Source organism: Thermobia domestica, chromosome 3 (genome assembly GCF_964235325.1).
Source record: "Thermobia domestica chromosome 3, izTheDome1.hap1.1, whole genome shotgun sequence".
NCBI classification, from domain to species: domain Eukaryota; kingdom Metazoa; phylum Arthropoda; class Insecta; order Zygentoma; family Lepismatidae; genus Thermobia; species Thermobia domestica.
This window is the reverse complement of record NC_137456.1, coordinates 290,111,195-290,126,501: the sequence shown is the minus strand read 5'-3', so window position 1 is coordinate 290,126,501 and position 15,307 is coordinate 290,111,195. Positions and strand designations below refer to the sequence as shown.

At 37.4% G+C, this 15,307-nt stretch overlaps 1 long non-coding RNA gene across 1 annotated transcript; it reads right to left on the bottom strand.

Annotated features, from left to right (window-relative positions):
* Nucleotides 1–741: 741 nt before the first annotated feature.
* LOC145681704 (uncharacterized) lies at nucleotides 742–14,740 on the bottom strand. The gene is made up of 3 exons (XR_014130860.1): nucleotides 14,608–14,740; nucleotides 5,532–5,670; nucleotides 742–820 (listed from the first exon to the last, which is right to left on the bottom strand). It is a non-coding gene; the product is annotated as an uncharacterized LOC145681704 (long non-coding RNA).
* Between the last annotated feature and the right edge of the window lie 567 nt (nucleotides 14,741–15,307).

The window sequence follows — 15,307 nt, the reverse complement described above, 5'->3', positions numbered from 1 at the left end:
TGTAGATTTTTGTATTTGTTTAACACTAAAAATTGTTTGTCGCTAACCGAACCCAGTAACATATATATACCGACAGGACGTACGTTAGTCACAAGGTTACATGAGTGAAACACTAAATTATTCGATTGACACTTGCGGCCTTGTCAACACTAGAGAAAGGTACAAAGTGATTAAATAAATACGAAACATAGTACATACAAAATATAGCGATGTATGAAGTCTCCTTTTCATACGATTTGGAGAAAGGATACATCTGTAGAGAGCAACATAAATGATTTCTCTGGATAATTTGGATTAGTCCAGAATTCGAACAAAAATAATTTTGAAATTCGTTAAGTCCAACATTTTTTCTTTCTTTCTTCGGATTCTCAATAAAGTTGACTACTGAAAAGCTGAGTTACAGATTTTATGTTAAAACATATTCACTATACCATTGCCTTATTCACAGAACAATACATTAGTTATTAATGTATGACTGAAATAATAGTGCTTCGTGCAGATTTACTTTATCCAATCGGAATTGCACAATGATAAAAAAAAATGTTGCAAGGTATAATGTTCTTATTTACAGAGAAAAAGAGTTGAAAAGACCTTTAACTAACAAACATTTTCTTTAAACAGACATACATTTATTCTAATTTATGGAAGAAAGAAATAATTTGCGGAGCAGTATATTTATTAAGGTTACATATTTGTACAAAAGAATGTAAATACAATCGGGTCTGTCTTCAGAAAGGACGTGTTTTTAGCCACAAATTACACTGCTTCTTTTCGCTGTCTTTCATGCAGAATCCTGGTTTTGTTTTGATACATGAAATACCTGAAACAAAAATCCAAAAATATTTAAAATGTTACATTTTAAAATATTTAACATTTTTTAGATTAAATGGACAAAATCTGTTCGGTCAGGTATGGACTTTTGGGTTTCTGGTAGAAAAATGATGAATTAAAAAAAAAAGTGTTTGTTGATGCTGAACAACTCGAAATGTATTACTATGCAAAAGTAAGTGGGTACCCACTGGCGTTCGAGGTACCATGGGGTACCTAATATGTCTGCATTTTTAGATATGTGGAAATATATGTCTCTAAAATGTAAAGAACTGATATCTGTTTAGTACAGAAAACCGCAACTCGGTAAGCCTTATGGATACCGAGGTATGGGAAAATAAAGGACAACACCATAGAAGTGTGAGTTTTGCGTACTAGATTGTGCAGTTTCGAAAACGTAATTACTGAGGGCTATCAACAACCTCAAAAGTAGTTTCAATTCAATACACTACACACACGTCCTTATGGGGGTTTTCGAGTACTATGGCATTCGCAGACCTCCCATTTCTAAACATTCTAAAATATATCTTAATAAACTTATAAAGAACGTTACAGGTGTGTGTTTACCGAAACCGCAAGTCGGTATGTTTAACAGTTACCGAAATATGGTGAAATAAATAGGAACACCATAGGTATGTGGGGCTTCCATACTTGACAGTAGTTTAGAAAATTAATGAAAATATGACTAATGGCTATCAAGATATTGTCAAATAAAGGGAGGACCCACACAGTTATGGGGTTTTCGTGTTAGGTGGTGAAATTTCCGAAATCGATCATGAAATCTGAATAAGCACCAGTAGCAATTTCATCCTAAAGTAACTGGGTATTTCCATGGGGTTTTAGAACATCATGGGTCTAAAAAGATTAAGTTTTAAAAGCTTTGGAAAATATAATTTGACATTTGTAAAGAGTATTAGAAAAGAGAATAGAGTTACCCAAAACTTCCAGCCAGTACATCTTACAGCTAGAGAGACACCGTGAAATAAAAGAGTATTAGATCTTGAAATTTCATAAAACAACTTTTGATCTTAATAAAAGTTAAATAAGATGGTACTTATATGGGTTAAGTGAGTACCTCACACTCGTCAGGGCAATTCCGATCGAAAGATTAATTCAGCTCGAAGTTTTCTTCGGGTAAATCCAAGCGTGATAATTCCTAGCGTACAAAAAGAATGAAAATTCTTTGTCAATATCTAATATAGCAACCGAGATATAAGTAATTATGTATTTTACGAGGTCGTAAAAATGGAGACCCACATGGATTTGTACTGTTGAGTCTTTGCTGTAAGAAGAAGAAATTTCAGAAAACTACCGTATACACCTTAATAGACAATTAAATGGGTGGAGGCACGGTGGCTTAGTGGTAGAGTGCGTACCTTTGGTGTATTGGGTCCCTGGTTTGATCCGTGTCCAAGTCAGTTTGTAGTCGACATTGTATTCGTGGGTATTCTCGGTGTACTCCTTTCCTCCCACCTTTACACTCCATCAATTCTATCATCAACATTCACTTGCCTTAATTTCATTTTAAAAATAAATGGGCAGTTAAGTGTGATCGTATCTCTGTGGATTAAGAGAATACTCCAGTGTAGTTTCTGCAAAACATACTAGGTACACACCCCACCACTAAGTTACTGTGTCCTCACTGATTTAATTGCATATTAAGGTATATACAGTAGGTTTTTGAATTTCTTTCTTATAGCAAAGACCCAGAAGTACAAATCCTTAAAGATCTCTATTTTTACGTCATAAAATAAATGACTCGTTATATTTTGGTTACTATATTAGATATTCACAGGGAATTTTCACTCTTTTACACAGCTCGATGAACCTTTGGAACTGCCTGAAGAAAACCTAGAACTAATCTTTCCATCGAAATTGTACTGAGGTACTTACTTAACCCATAGAAATACCATCTTATTTAATTTTGTTGGGACCAATAATTTTTCCGAAGTTTCAACATCTCATACTCTTTTATTTCACGGTGTTTCTCTATATGTTAGATGTACTAGCTGCAAGTTTTAGGTAAATACATATTTCTAATACTCTTTACAAATGTCAAGTTATATTTTCAAAAGCTTTTAAAATTTAATCTTGGTAGACTGTAAGATGTTCTAACACCCCATGGAAATATCTAATTACTTGAAGATGGAATTGCTACTGGTGTTTATTAACTTTCCATGACCGGTTTCGGAAATTTTATCATCTAATACGAAAATCCCATACCTGTATTGGTCCTCTCTTTATTTGACAATATCTTGATAGCCGTTAGTCATATTTGAATTCATTTTCCAAATTGTACCTTCAAGTATGCAAGCCCCACATACATATCGTGTCGCTCTTTATTTTCCCATGTCTCGGTATCCGTAAGGCTTACCGAGTTGCAGTTTTCGGTAAACAAATATCAGTTCTTTACATTTTAGACACATGTATTTCCATATATCTAAAATGCAGAAATTAGGTACCGCATAGTACCCCTCTACCCCATTGGGGTACCCACTTACTTTTGCATACCAGGGTAAAAACACCAGTGGTCGTTACTTTAAGGTTGAAAACATACTCTTTTGTCTCTTCTGTGAGCACCGTGAATCGGTCGGAGCTGTACCATAGTTGGAAAGAGACACTGATCCTTCCTATATATGACCATGTAGTCAGAATTCAAAATCGAATAGCCGTTGAAGGAAAAACAATATTTTAAAATCCCTTGTATTGCACCGGTAGTAGTCATCTCAAAATCGAAATGTTCCAGTGGTAGTTAGGGTTTTGTACCAGTGTTCGTCACTCAAATAACTTGACATAATTTATTCAGAAACGCACTGTTTATCAGTTTAAAATTAAGAATAGAGTATAAAGTACTAATCTTAATAACTGTGCATCACTTTTGGCACTCAAGAAAGAAAATAAAAAAGTTTTTACATACTTTTTAAAGCAATTTCAGTAAGAAAAATGTTAACTGAATTCAAAAGTTAACTGTATATTATTTTAACGTTAAGAGTACAATATTAATTACTATGTTTAATAACTATAGTGACTTTAAGCACTCAAGAATGAAAATAAACATGTTTGTACATACATTTTTAATACAATTTGAGAAACAAAATAAGTTAACCGAATTCAAAACTTAATTATATATCACCTTAAGATTAAGAATGGACAATAAAATACTGAGGTTAATAATAATGCATTAGTGAAGAATGAAAACAAAAATGTTTTTAACTACCTATATTGTATTTACATGTTGTTATTTCTCATTAACATGCTTTTTGATAACGCACGATATGGGCTAGGGGTACGCACGAGAAATGATTTGAGACTGTCACCTCTCGCAAAGGTGTCGCGAAAGTTGTCTCGTCTCGAAAACTGTATCTGTTTCTATTGGAAGAGCTATGTCTCGTCTCGAATTTCGTAACAAAAATTCGTTACACATGCAGTTTTGTGTAAAAAGTGAAATGTATAAATACAGGAGAGAAAACATTGCAGACAAACATTATGTTAGTATATTGAACATACTTTTTTGTATGTGGTGCAAAATATCTTCATCTATGGGGTTACTTTGCACCAAAGTTTATATGAAATGAAATCTTTGAGTTTTACGTTCCACGATTTTGCCGGGTATGCTAAAGGAGACTATAATCATGAGAATGAATGAAATAGTAGAATGAAAACTGTGAGAGAAAACGGGAAAACCCCGAGAAAACCACACACAGTGTTTGTCCAACACAAAGCCCATTTGGCACGTGCTGGGATCGATCCAGGAACTCCACGCAGGAGAGGTGAACGCTCCATCACTGAGCTACCACGTCCCCAAAAACACAACCTCAGAATATACTTCATATAGAGTAGAAATGAAATGAAATCTTTGAGTTTTACGTCCCACGATTATGCCGGTTAGGCTAAAGGAGACGGTGATGATGAGTAATGAATGAAATGGTGGAATCAAGAAAGTGGGAGGAAACGGGACAACCCCGAGAAAACCCACGCACACGGTGTTTGTCCACCACAAAGTTCACTTGGCGGGGATTGGGATCGAACCCAGGACCCCAAGCACCAGAGGTGAACGCTCCACCACTGAGCTACCGCGACCCCTCATATAGAGTAGAAGTAACAAGATGTAAAAAAAAAAAAAAAAAAAAATGGCCCGTCTGGAGGACATGTAAGCTAAACACCAATACAATTGTTACAGATTTATTTACTTGCACTGTTTAGGCTGAACATCGCAACACCAATATCATTATGTCACATCCTTTCAAAAGTATGCTAACTGCAACGTAGACCTGCTTTGCTTCGTAATGTCCAAATAGTTGATTACTGTGCTCGAAAGCAGGCAAGTAGCATACAAATTTATGATGTTGAAGGCGTTATTTTTCACAGCTATGGAGAAAAGACATGAAAACGAAAAATAAAAATAAATCTTTGTTTTACTTCCTACGGTTATGCTATGTATGCTGACAGTCACAAATGAGTATTGAAAATTGATGATCTTGGAATACGATTTGGTGGAATAATGAGGGGGGGGGGGGGGAATAGACATTGATTAAATATAAAATTGAAAAGAAATAAGGGCCTGACGCTCAAATATTTATCTATCTGGCAGCCATCTTGATCCCTCTAAAATATCATGAAGTACTTGATTGATTCTAAACCCAATAATAGTAATAGTAATTATAACAATAAACACAGAATATACCTAGATATACTTTACGCACCTTGAAGTGTAGAAATTAATGATTGCAATCCTCAGCATTCCAATAGTTCTTTGGTTTCTCCAAATGAAGATTCGGACATCGGTTTTCTTCTCAAGCAATAATGGGGTACAATAATCAGTTGCAGTCCAAAGCCAAGTCACTAAGTTAAGCATGAATATAAAAGATTTTGTGTTAAATATTTCAATGTAAATTTCATGAAATAGAATTTATTAGTTAGTTACATACAAACTCTTACGCATGTAAGTCAGAATCTACTTGTAATAACTTGTAAATTTAAACAAACTAAATTATATCTACAGTTATAGGGACATCAAACATATATTCCATAAGATATATAGGGTGTCTCAAAAGTCCCCTGACATTAAGTAACTCGATTATTATCAGAGTTACAACAAAATGTAATTGGGAAACCGTCTCCAAATATGATGTTTCCAATGTAAGTTGAAGGAATTTTCAAAATCGGATGAGCCGTTTGGCTGTACACTCTTTATGCGTCCAATGTTAAATGAAAATGCAACGTTGCCATTTACCTGGACCCACAACATAAGTGAATGAAGTTACTGATTTTTACGCTAACATGTCGATGGCTAGCCCCCATTTCAAACAGTAACTTCATTCACATATGTTGTGGGTCCAGGTAAATGGTAACATTGCATTTTCATTCCACATTGGGCGCATAAAGAGTACAGCCCAAACGGCTCCTCCGATTTAAAAAGTGTTCACTTTAGAATGAAAACAACATATTTAGAAATGGTTTTTCCTCTTACGTTTTGTTGTAACGTCAGAGGACTTTCGAAACACCCTGTATACATCATACGAAGTTCCTTTCTAAATTCTACACGGGTGTAGTTTAATTGAATGTGAGATGGGTGATACACATTAGGCCGTTTGGAAATACTCTCACAGACGGCCGCCATTTTGGATTAAATTTGTTTGTTATAAACTGGTGAGTAATGTGATATATATATGGCCACAGGCTAGAATTTTCTCAGTATGTCAAATATGCAATCAGATTCCATGGAGCTTAATTTGGTGAAAAGTTATTGCCAATTGAACGTTGTATTTACCTCTTTCTTCTAGATGTAGAACCATACCGTTAGCACGTGAGGAATGCATCGAAATATTCAAACTGTGGAGCGGGAGGAGTGCCTGTACAGTGGTTACCGATTGCAAACAGAATCATCCACAATGTGACTGTGTTACATGTTGCAGTGTCACAGTAATTAACTAAATTTGAGGAGACGGGCACATTCGTGAACATACGTCGTAGCGGACGATCGTAGAGAGCTACAGATGAAGCAACGCCTACGGCAGTGCTGACTTCTTTCTCGATGTGGCCCCAGAGGAGCACACGTCATTTATTAATGCAATGTGGGTTGAGTCATAGGGTCTGCGCGTGTATAAGTGCATCCGTACAAGGTGCAAATGAAGCAACATCTCCACGAGAACGATGTTGATCGCCAAGTGCAGTGAGTAATTATGGTTAACATTTTTATGCAAATACTCTTTTCAGATGAAGCTGACCTCTACGTAAATGGGAAGGTTAATAGGCAGAACATGCACAATTGGTCACCTGACAACCCCGCGTGCAAGACCCCTCCAACATGACCAGCGCAAAGAAAATTAATTATGTTGTTGGCAGACAAATGAGGAATACGTCTAATCAGTCACTTTTTCATTCCATAAAATTAACTGCGGAATAATACCTCACGCTCGTTCGTACAGGGATAGATATTGCGAGCTGCGATGCCCGAGGATGGTACATTCTCGCAGTTTTTTCAACACCATGGCGCTTTCTTCATTATGGATTCGTATTGCGTCACTACTTGAACAATTTTCTAGAACATGGGTTGATCGACGAGAGGCAGTTGAATTGCTGCTCGATCACCGGACCTAACGCTGTTCAATTTCTAGCTAAGTGGAAAAGTTAAGGCTATGGTTTGTGTAGTAAATGTTCATAATTTTTATCATCTAGAACAAAGTATCGCCATCGTCTGTGCACAAATTTGACCCTATATCCTACTTTGTGTCCACAGCAATTGGAAGAAGCTTCTGCAAATGTTTATTGCTCAGTAGGAACATGTAGAACATATACTATAACCAGGGGTAAAAGTGGACCTGAAAAGGTGGGGGGACGGTAGGTAGCGGCATCACTCCACGCCGTTCCTCCTGCCTATCTCTGCCCATTGTACCATTTTAGGATCTGGGGGACGTCCTACATATTTTTCGAGGTGGGGAACTGCGTCCCCCGCGTTCCCCCTAGCTTTTACCCCTGACTATAACAGGGAAATGTGTTCGAAGTGGGAAAAATCAGAGGCGGTGTGTTTTATTACGATTTTGACTCGACATATCGGCTATCTAAATGTTCAAATGCAGTGAGGTGTGAAGCCTACAAGATTGCATTTCTATTTACATAATGTCTGAAAACCACTGGAAAGCTTCTTTTAGTTACGGAGAAAAAACGGAGACTGATCCATCCATCGTGAACAACTTTCTGGAAAAAAATAAATAAAAATAGCCCTTACCTTGTATCAGAGAATTATACACGAAAGTGCTCAAAAACCGACTTTCAATATTAACAATTTCCAGCGGGAAAACTCCTGGACCACACACTCGAATGAGGGGTATTTCAAACTCCCGTAAGATCTGCCCCCACAGCAATCCCCTAAATCCGCCCATGCTCAAAATACGACGCTTATAAGAATTCAGACAAGACGACACATACATACATACGAAAGAAACAATTCAATACGGCACATCAACATATAAACTAGATGAACTTCTTTGAAAACACCTCATTTTACAAACAAAAGGTAGAAAACGGTAAAAATGTCAGTATTGTCAACTTAGAATCTACATAAGAAATAAAATCTTTTTATGTGCAAAGCTATTCGTCAATACGTATAAAAAAGGGATTTATTAATGGTATTTAGCATTTATTCTTCCGTGAAGGTTTATCTTGATCACTAAAAAACCAGAAACGGTATGTCTCTATCACTGGAAAAAAAAAAAAAAAAAAGAAGGGTATGACATACCACTACATATAGTCTCACTTGGTTCACTGCCAATAACATTTCACCAGAATAAGTTACATGATATCTGATTGCATATTTGACATCCTCAGAACATTTTAGTGCATGGCCATGTATCACACTACCCACTTATCGTCCGTATTACAATTTCGAATCTAAGATGGCGACCGTCCGCGTGATGTAATCCAAAAGTATCCCTCTGGGCCTAATGTGTATCTCTTATCTCGCAATCAATGTAACTACATCCCTGTAGTTTTCAGAAAGGATGACAAGGGACTTCTGATGCATCCTGTATATAATAGTTGTATCAATAATGACGGGTATACCGGCTAGGCTAAAGGAGACGCTGATGATGATATAATGAATGAAATGGTGGAATGAAGAAAGTGGGAGGAAACGGGAGAACCCCGAGAAAACCCACTCACACGGTGTTTGTCCACCACAAAGTTTACTTGGCGCGAGCTGGGATCAAACCAAAGACCCCAAACACCAGAGGTGAACGCTCTACCACTGAGCCATCGAGGCCCGACAGGAATATTTGTTGAAGTCTACTGTCTTCTTTAGTACCAAGGTTACACAAAAATGAGCCTATGGTTTTGATGGAATTCGAACCAACATTATATGTATACTCTCTCAGCGAGAATCAAAGCTGGCACCAAGTTTACATATGCGCGCGCATTGTATTTTACTTATATAGCTCACAGAGCTATGGGCGAGCAAGCAAGGTACGTGCCCCGGGCGTGTGGTTGGAGGGGCTACTAAAAGAGAGGTTATATATTAGTACTTTTCCATTTTGGTGTTTAATACTTTTCATCAGAGTGCGAAATCATGAAATCAAAGTGGGGGAGACTGAAGGACTGAAGAGAGCGAGAGAGAGGGAAAAAAAAGCTGCGCAGTCTTACACTTCAAAGAATTGTAGTGAAATGAGGTCAGAATTCAAGATGACATTCGGATGCTTGGCACGAAGAAAAACATTGCAAGCAATTTTGAAAAAAAAAAAAAAGAAAAGAAAGAAAGAAAAAAACTTAAATAATGTGATATATTTTGTAGGCTTTGGATATGTATGTTTTAGTTGGCATCAACAATTATTGGTGTGTTTTGTCACAATTGACAGTTTAGCGAGAGACTAGGCTAACTGACAATTTTAACTTTCTGAAAGAAAAGGAAACAAATGAAAACAGCACGTTTCAAAGGATACGACTGATATTCATAGTTTGGTTTAGTATACAACAGGGGTGGATCCAGGATGGACTACTGGGGGGCGGTGGGTTGTAATGCCACTACTTACAAGATAGAGCTACTTTTAAGAGATTCAACTCTGGGTGGGTTTTATTTTATATTAAAATACACAAAGTTTCCTCTTCTTGGGGGAGATAGACCCTCCCTGGATCCGCCCCTGTCTCAGGACAAGCCACACAGACAAGTGGTTGAGGCAAAGGTCAATTAATGACATTAGTATGCTGTTCCGTCAAAATCTCAATCTTGACCTGGATGTAAGTTAGCCTGGTCTCTCACTGAACCCCTCAATTGAATGTTTAATATGTAAATTAGGCACTTCTACATCACAAACAGTAAATATAACCTACCTTATTCTACGTTTTTAAATGCATTTCTACAACTGATTGTAACTTTAAAGGTTCTCGTGAAGATTAGCTGGCGGAGGTTACCTAACATAGCCATGAGTTATCAAATTAACAGTTGTGCTTCGTGGGTGATGATAATGATCCTGAGGTTAGATGTTAAATTGGACTCGAGAGCGGAACAAGGGCTGATCTTATTCGTGTCTCAGACGGGGGGCATGGAATGGAACGAATATGAAAATAAGGTTGCTGTAATAGTTTTTCATAGGGTTTGTAAGATTTTCGAAACACTTGGCATTTTTTTTATCAAGACTTGACATTTTTTAAAGATAAAAATCAAGACTTGGCAATTTCAAGTTTCATCCCCCTCCCAATCTTGTAATGCTCGCTACGCCGCTGTAAGCAATGCATATTTTCGACAATATTCGTTGTTCATCTGTTTCCGCTGGGTTCCAACGTGGTGAGCTGCATATGGGACTTTTAATAGTGTTATTATAATGAGAAAGAATTGTAAATTATGTTGATGTTCCTAAAAGAGGGAAATTGAAAGAGAAATTAAATTAAAAATAAATAAGGGAGAGAAAAGTAATTACTTGAAAATAAAAATAAAGTCTTTGAGTTTAATGTCCCACTATTATGCTGTTAGGCTAAGGGAGTCGGTGATTAAAGCAAGTTAATGATTATGGAATATTTGGTGAAATGAGAAAGTGGGAGGAAACCAAGTCCCCGAGAAAACCTACGAGCACGTATATGAAAATGAAGTAAAACATACACTGGACTATGCTTTCTTTGTCTAGCAGAGTCATAGTTTGGAATCGAAAATGTGTTTTGAATCCTTGTATTTAGAGATTAAGAGTGTAAGTAACGAAATCACTTAATACATCCATTAAGATTTCGGAAAGCGAAATCTAAATTTAGGTAAGCTAACTCCATGTACTAACTGCTTGCATCCGCTTCGTACATTGTTCGAAGGGTCACGAAGCAAATCACCTCATTTAGTCTACACATACCTAGTACTAGCGTTAATTACCTGCTTCGTTGGGTGAAAATAAGAAAACCAGTAATACATGTATGTTACGTTAGTCAGTCACTTTTTTTACTATTACGAAACGCTCTCTCATATCGGTTATTTTCGATCATTTGTAAGATCCGTCTCCCCTCTTTCCCTCCCCAAGTTGCTTGGCTGAATTTTGATTTAAATAGTATCGGAAGTGTCACTGTCCATTTCTGCGCCCCCGAAAACAATGGATTTAGATTAGGATCAGTTCACTTAACTTAGTAAGCCTACAGCTTTGGCGCGGCTCGACTTGTTGGAAAGCAATCCAAAATCTAAACAAATATATCGATGTCATTGGGGTTTACTAAAGTGTGTCGTAAGTCAAGAAGATTGAGAATCACTGCCTCGATTATTCACTTCAATTAATCATCAAACTCCTTTAACCTGAAGTATATAATCGTGGAATGTTCAATTAAAATTATAATTTTATGGCATCTAGAAAATGCACATATCGTACATTACGTTACATTACCATTCAATCGCAATAGGTTATTACAGACATGTGGTTGGCTTGAAGCTTAGCGTCCTATTCAGCGCCAAGACTGTGTACTACCTACACCTACAGCATAATATGGAATCCTACTCGCATGATCTTCGATCAAGATTTGAATCAACGGGAGGATGAAGATTTTCCCTCTCGTCAAGTAATTTCCCCAACTCGCCAAAGAATTTCTCCCTTGCCGGGAAAATATGTTCCCTCATTTCATATTTTACATATTATATACTATATATTATATCTTGCATCACTGAGAAATAAAAGGCTTGGATTGTATATCTGAAAAGTCGCCCCCTCCCCGCAGGCACGTAGCCACGATTTCGCAATACGGGAGGTCTGTGACGAAATACTGTGGTTATCACACCAGGGGTTCGATCAATCTAAACTATTTTACTGACAACATATCCATATTGATTTGTTAGGACAATAAAATGAGGATATGTTAGTAAGTATTTTAATTAAAGAATTATGAAGAAATCTTGCGTAAAAGAATAGAAAAAAGTATTGACAAAGACATAGTCTTCCAAGGTCATTCGAACTCGGTTCTTCTCGTCTTCTTTCTATTTCTCTTATCTTAGTTCAATGCCGTCAAGAATAGCAACGAGATCTCTTTCTGGAGTAAAGACATCCTATAAAATGGATTAGTGTTGCCGCGAAATTCAAAATGGTTCATATTATTGGTAATTCTGGGCATTGCTTAAGTTCTGACAGGCTATCTGAAAGAACCGGTTTATCGATCGTCATTTGTAGTCCATACGGTTACTGGCGCAAGTCCCGGGGGGATGAGGACATGTCCCCTCCAATCTTAGAACTGGGGGGGGACTTTCCCCTCAATAATCCGATTTGAAATGCGTTTTTTGGAGAGAAATGTGATGATTTGTGTCCGATTGCCACAAAGGAAAGTAAGATGAAATTGATGTCCCCACCCCAGAATAAGCCTTAAATCTGCCCACCTCAGAATTTTGAAGACAACTCTGCTCCCCTGATCCTCCGCAGCATTGTTTTTCAACTTCATACAGTAAACCCTCGTTAACACGAATATCAAGGGACTGAAAAATCAGGAGTTCGTGTTAAAAGAATTCGTGTTAACCGGGGACACAAATTTTATTATTCGAATACATTTTCTCCATACATACACACTACAGTATACAGACTATACATACCACTACAGTATATTATGTATGTCATAGAACACACTAGAGATGGTATCGAGACGAGACTGAGTAGTCTCGGTCTCGTCTCGGTTCCAAATTCGTGACGAGACCAAGACTATTCTCTGTCTTGATACCATCTACAGAATTGTATCGAGACGAGACTGAGAGTTTCGGTCTCGTCTCGATTTCGGAAAGCACACCTCGGTCTCAAATTCGAGTTAAAATCGAGATCGAGACTAGTGTAGGTCTCGGTACCATCCTCTGAAAAGTGAAAACACTACAGTAAGTTTATTAGCCTATCTTCGAAGATTTAAAAAAAAAAAAAAAAAGCTTCCACGCAGAAAATCCAGGTCAAGTTATAAAATTGATAACTTCGCTAGCAGGGTGAGTACCGCTTGTAACGGAAAGGTATTTATGATTGCTGTCACCAGTTTGGAGTTACAGGGGAGAGAAGATGTTTTGTCTCGAGCTGTCGCCAGCTCGTCTGCCAAGCACCTGCATGTTCAGCGCTTGACAGAGGACAGAATCAACACCTCATAAGAGGAAAGATATCTGTTTCTGGTTTTTCTTATTTACAAGGCAATTTTCGTCTGTATAAATACTGTATGACAAAAACTGATCTGGAGTGAAATCTGAAATAAGAAAAATGATGTTTAAAAAAATCAAAGGCTTGGAAGTTCGTGTTAAATCAAAACCTTTACTGACTCAAGGGACTAAAAATTAGTTCGTAATTCGTGCTAACCGAAATTCGTGTTAACCGATAAAACTTCCTATAAGATAACGTACAGCGATGCCGGGACCGAAATTTTGTTCGTCCTAACCGAGTGTTCGGCTTAAGCGAGTTCGTGTTAACGAGGTTATACTGTAATTTGAACATCCTTAAAAAAATTATGAGAACTGTCTTACCCGTCCCTCCCAATGTTGAAGACAGATTTGCGCCGCTGCATACTGTTAACATGGAGCTAGATGGAATTCGGAATGTTCCGTTATAATAATATCCAATTTCAACTTGATCCGCCCCCCCCCCTCCCGTTTCCTCCACACAAAGCTCCTCGTAAGAAAGAGTAACCAAAACGCTTATTGTAGCTTTATATTTTTGAGGCTGATTCATCTGTTTCTTTCTGTTTCATCTTTCCTTAATATTTTTCATTTCTGGATCCGAAGGGGGGGGGGTCTGGACCCACCCCTTGGCTACGTGCCTGCTTCCCGTAAAAAGCTTCATTCGAACCCTGAATCAAACAACTCCATCTGTAAAGCAGTGCTGAGTTGATTTTAATATCCTTTTCTGCAACGAGGCTGTATGAGACGTGGACTTACTGATTAACATGGACTCCGAACCACTCCCGCCGGGAATCGAACGCGGGTTTCCCACACCAAAGGCGCGTACGCTAACCGCTTAGCCATGAAGGAGCTCATATCTATAGCAGTGTAAGCAACAACAACAACAACAAAAAGAAACACACATACATACTAGAACAACAACAACAACAAAAAGAAACACACATACATATTAGAAGTTTGCGCAATTGGGGATCAAAACATTCTCAATGAAGTATGAGAAATAGTAAACGTCAAAGTGGGCTTCTGCTTATTCTTTACTTCGTTAATACTTAATTCCTTCTAGAAATAGTGAAACAATACTATGAAGACACAGTACTTAAACATAATCGAAAGAATAAGACAAGGAAACAGAGTAATTTCCGACTAATTAAACTAGTCATATATACTATACCTAACTGTTACATTGTATTTCTTACCATATTACGAAAGCGATATAACTTTTTTACCAGCCATAGAAGCTGGACGCAATCCAATACTGCAATTTAGACGCTGTAACGAAAGCTGCAAGTCAAACGTCTGACACTCAACTGTGTAATAGCTGTTTCAAGCGTCCTACAACTTATGACCTTGAAACTATGTGCTAGTAACCAAATTAATGCCAAGGTACGATACAAACACCCCAACTTGCCACAATGACGTCAACACAAGGAAAAAAAGAAAAACATCTAATTTTTGGTTCGAAAATTATGAAACAATAATAATAATAATATAATTCTCAGGAACTCAAACATTAGTTAACTAGAGAACATAACAAGCAAAACAAAACAAAACAAAACAAAACAAAAAGAATCTTAAACGTGAGCTCTCCCTGACTGCTGTTTTTAAATTTCAGTGAGTCTGTAAAATATGTTTTGTTTTATTGTTAAAAAACAAAAAGAAAAAGAAAAATAAAGAAAGAAAGGAAATAAATTTTGTTGCAAATATCCTAGTAAAAATAGGTTTCCTAGACACAAGTGGCTCCGCGTAGCGTAGTTGCTAACGCTCTCGCCTTCGGTACGAGCGGACCCAGGTTCGATTCCGGTAGGGGCACTCGGTCGAAAAAGTATCAGAATCTTTTAAGTCCAGACATCCTGAATGAGGCTTTCTTGGGTTTTCCTCATTTCATACCAGGCAAAT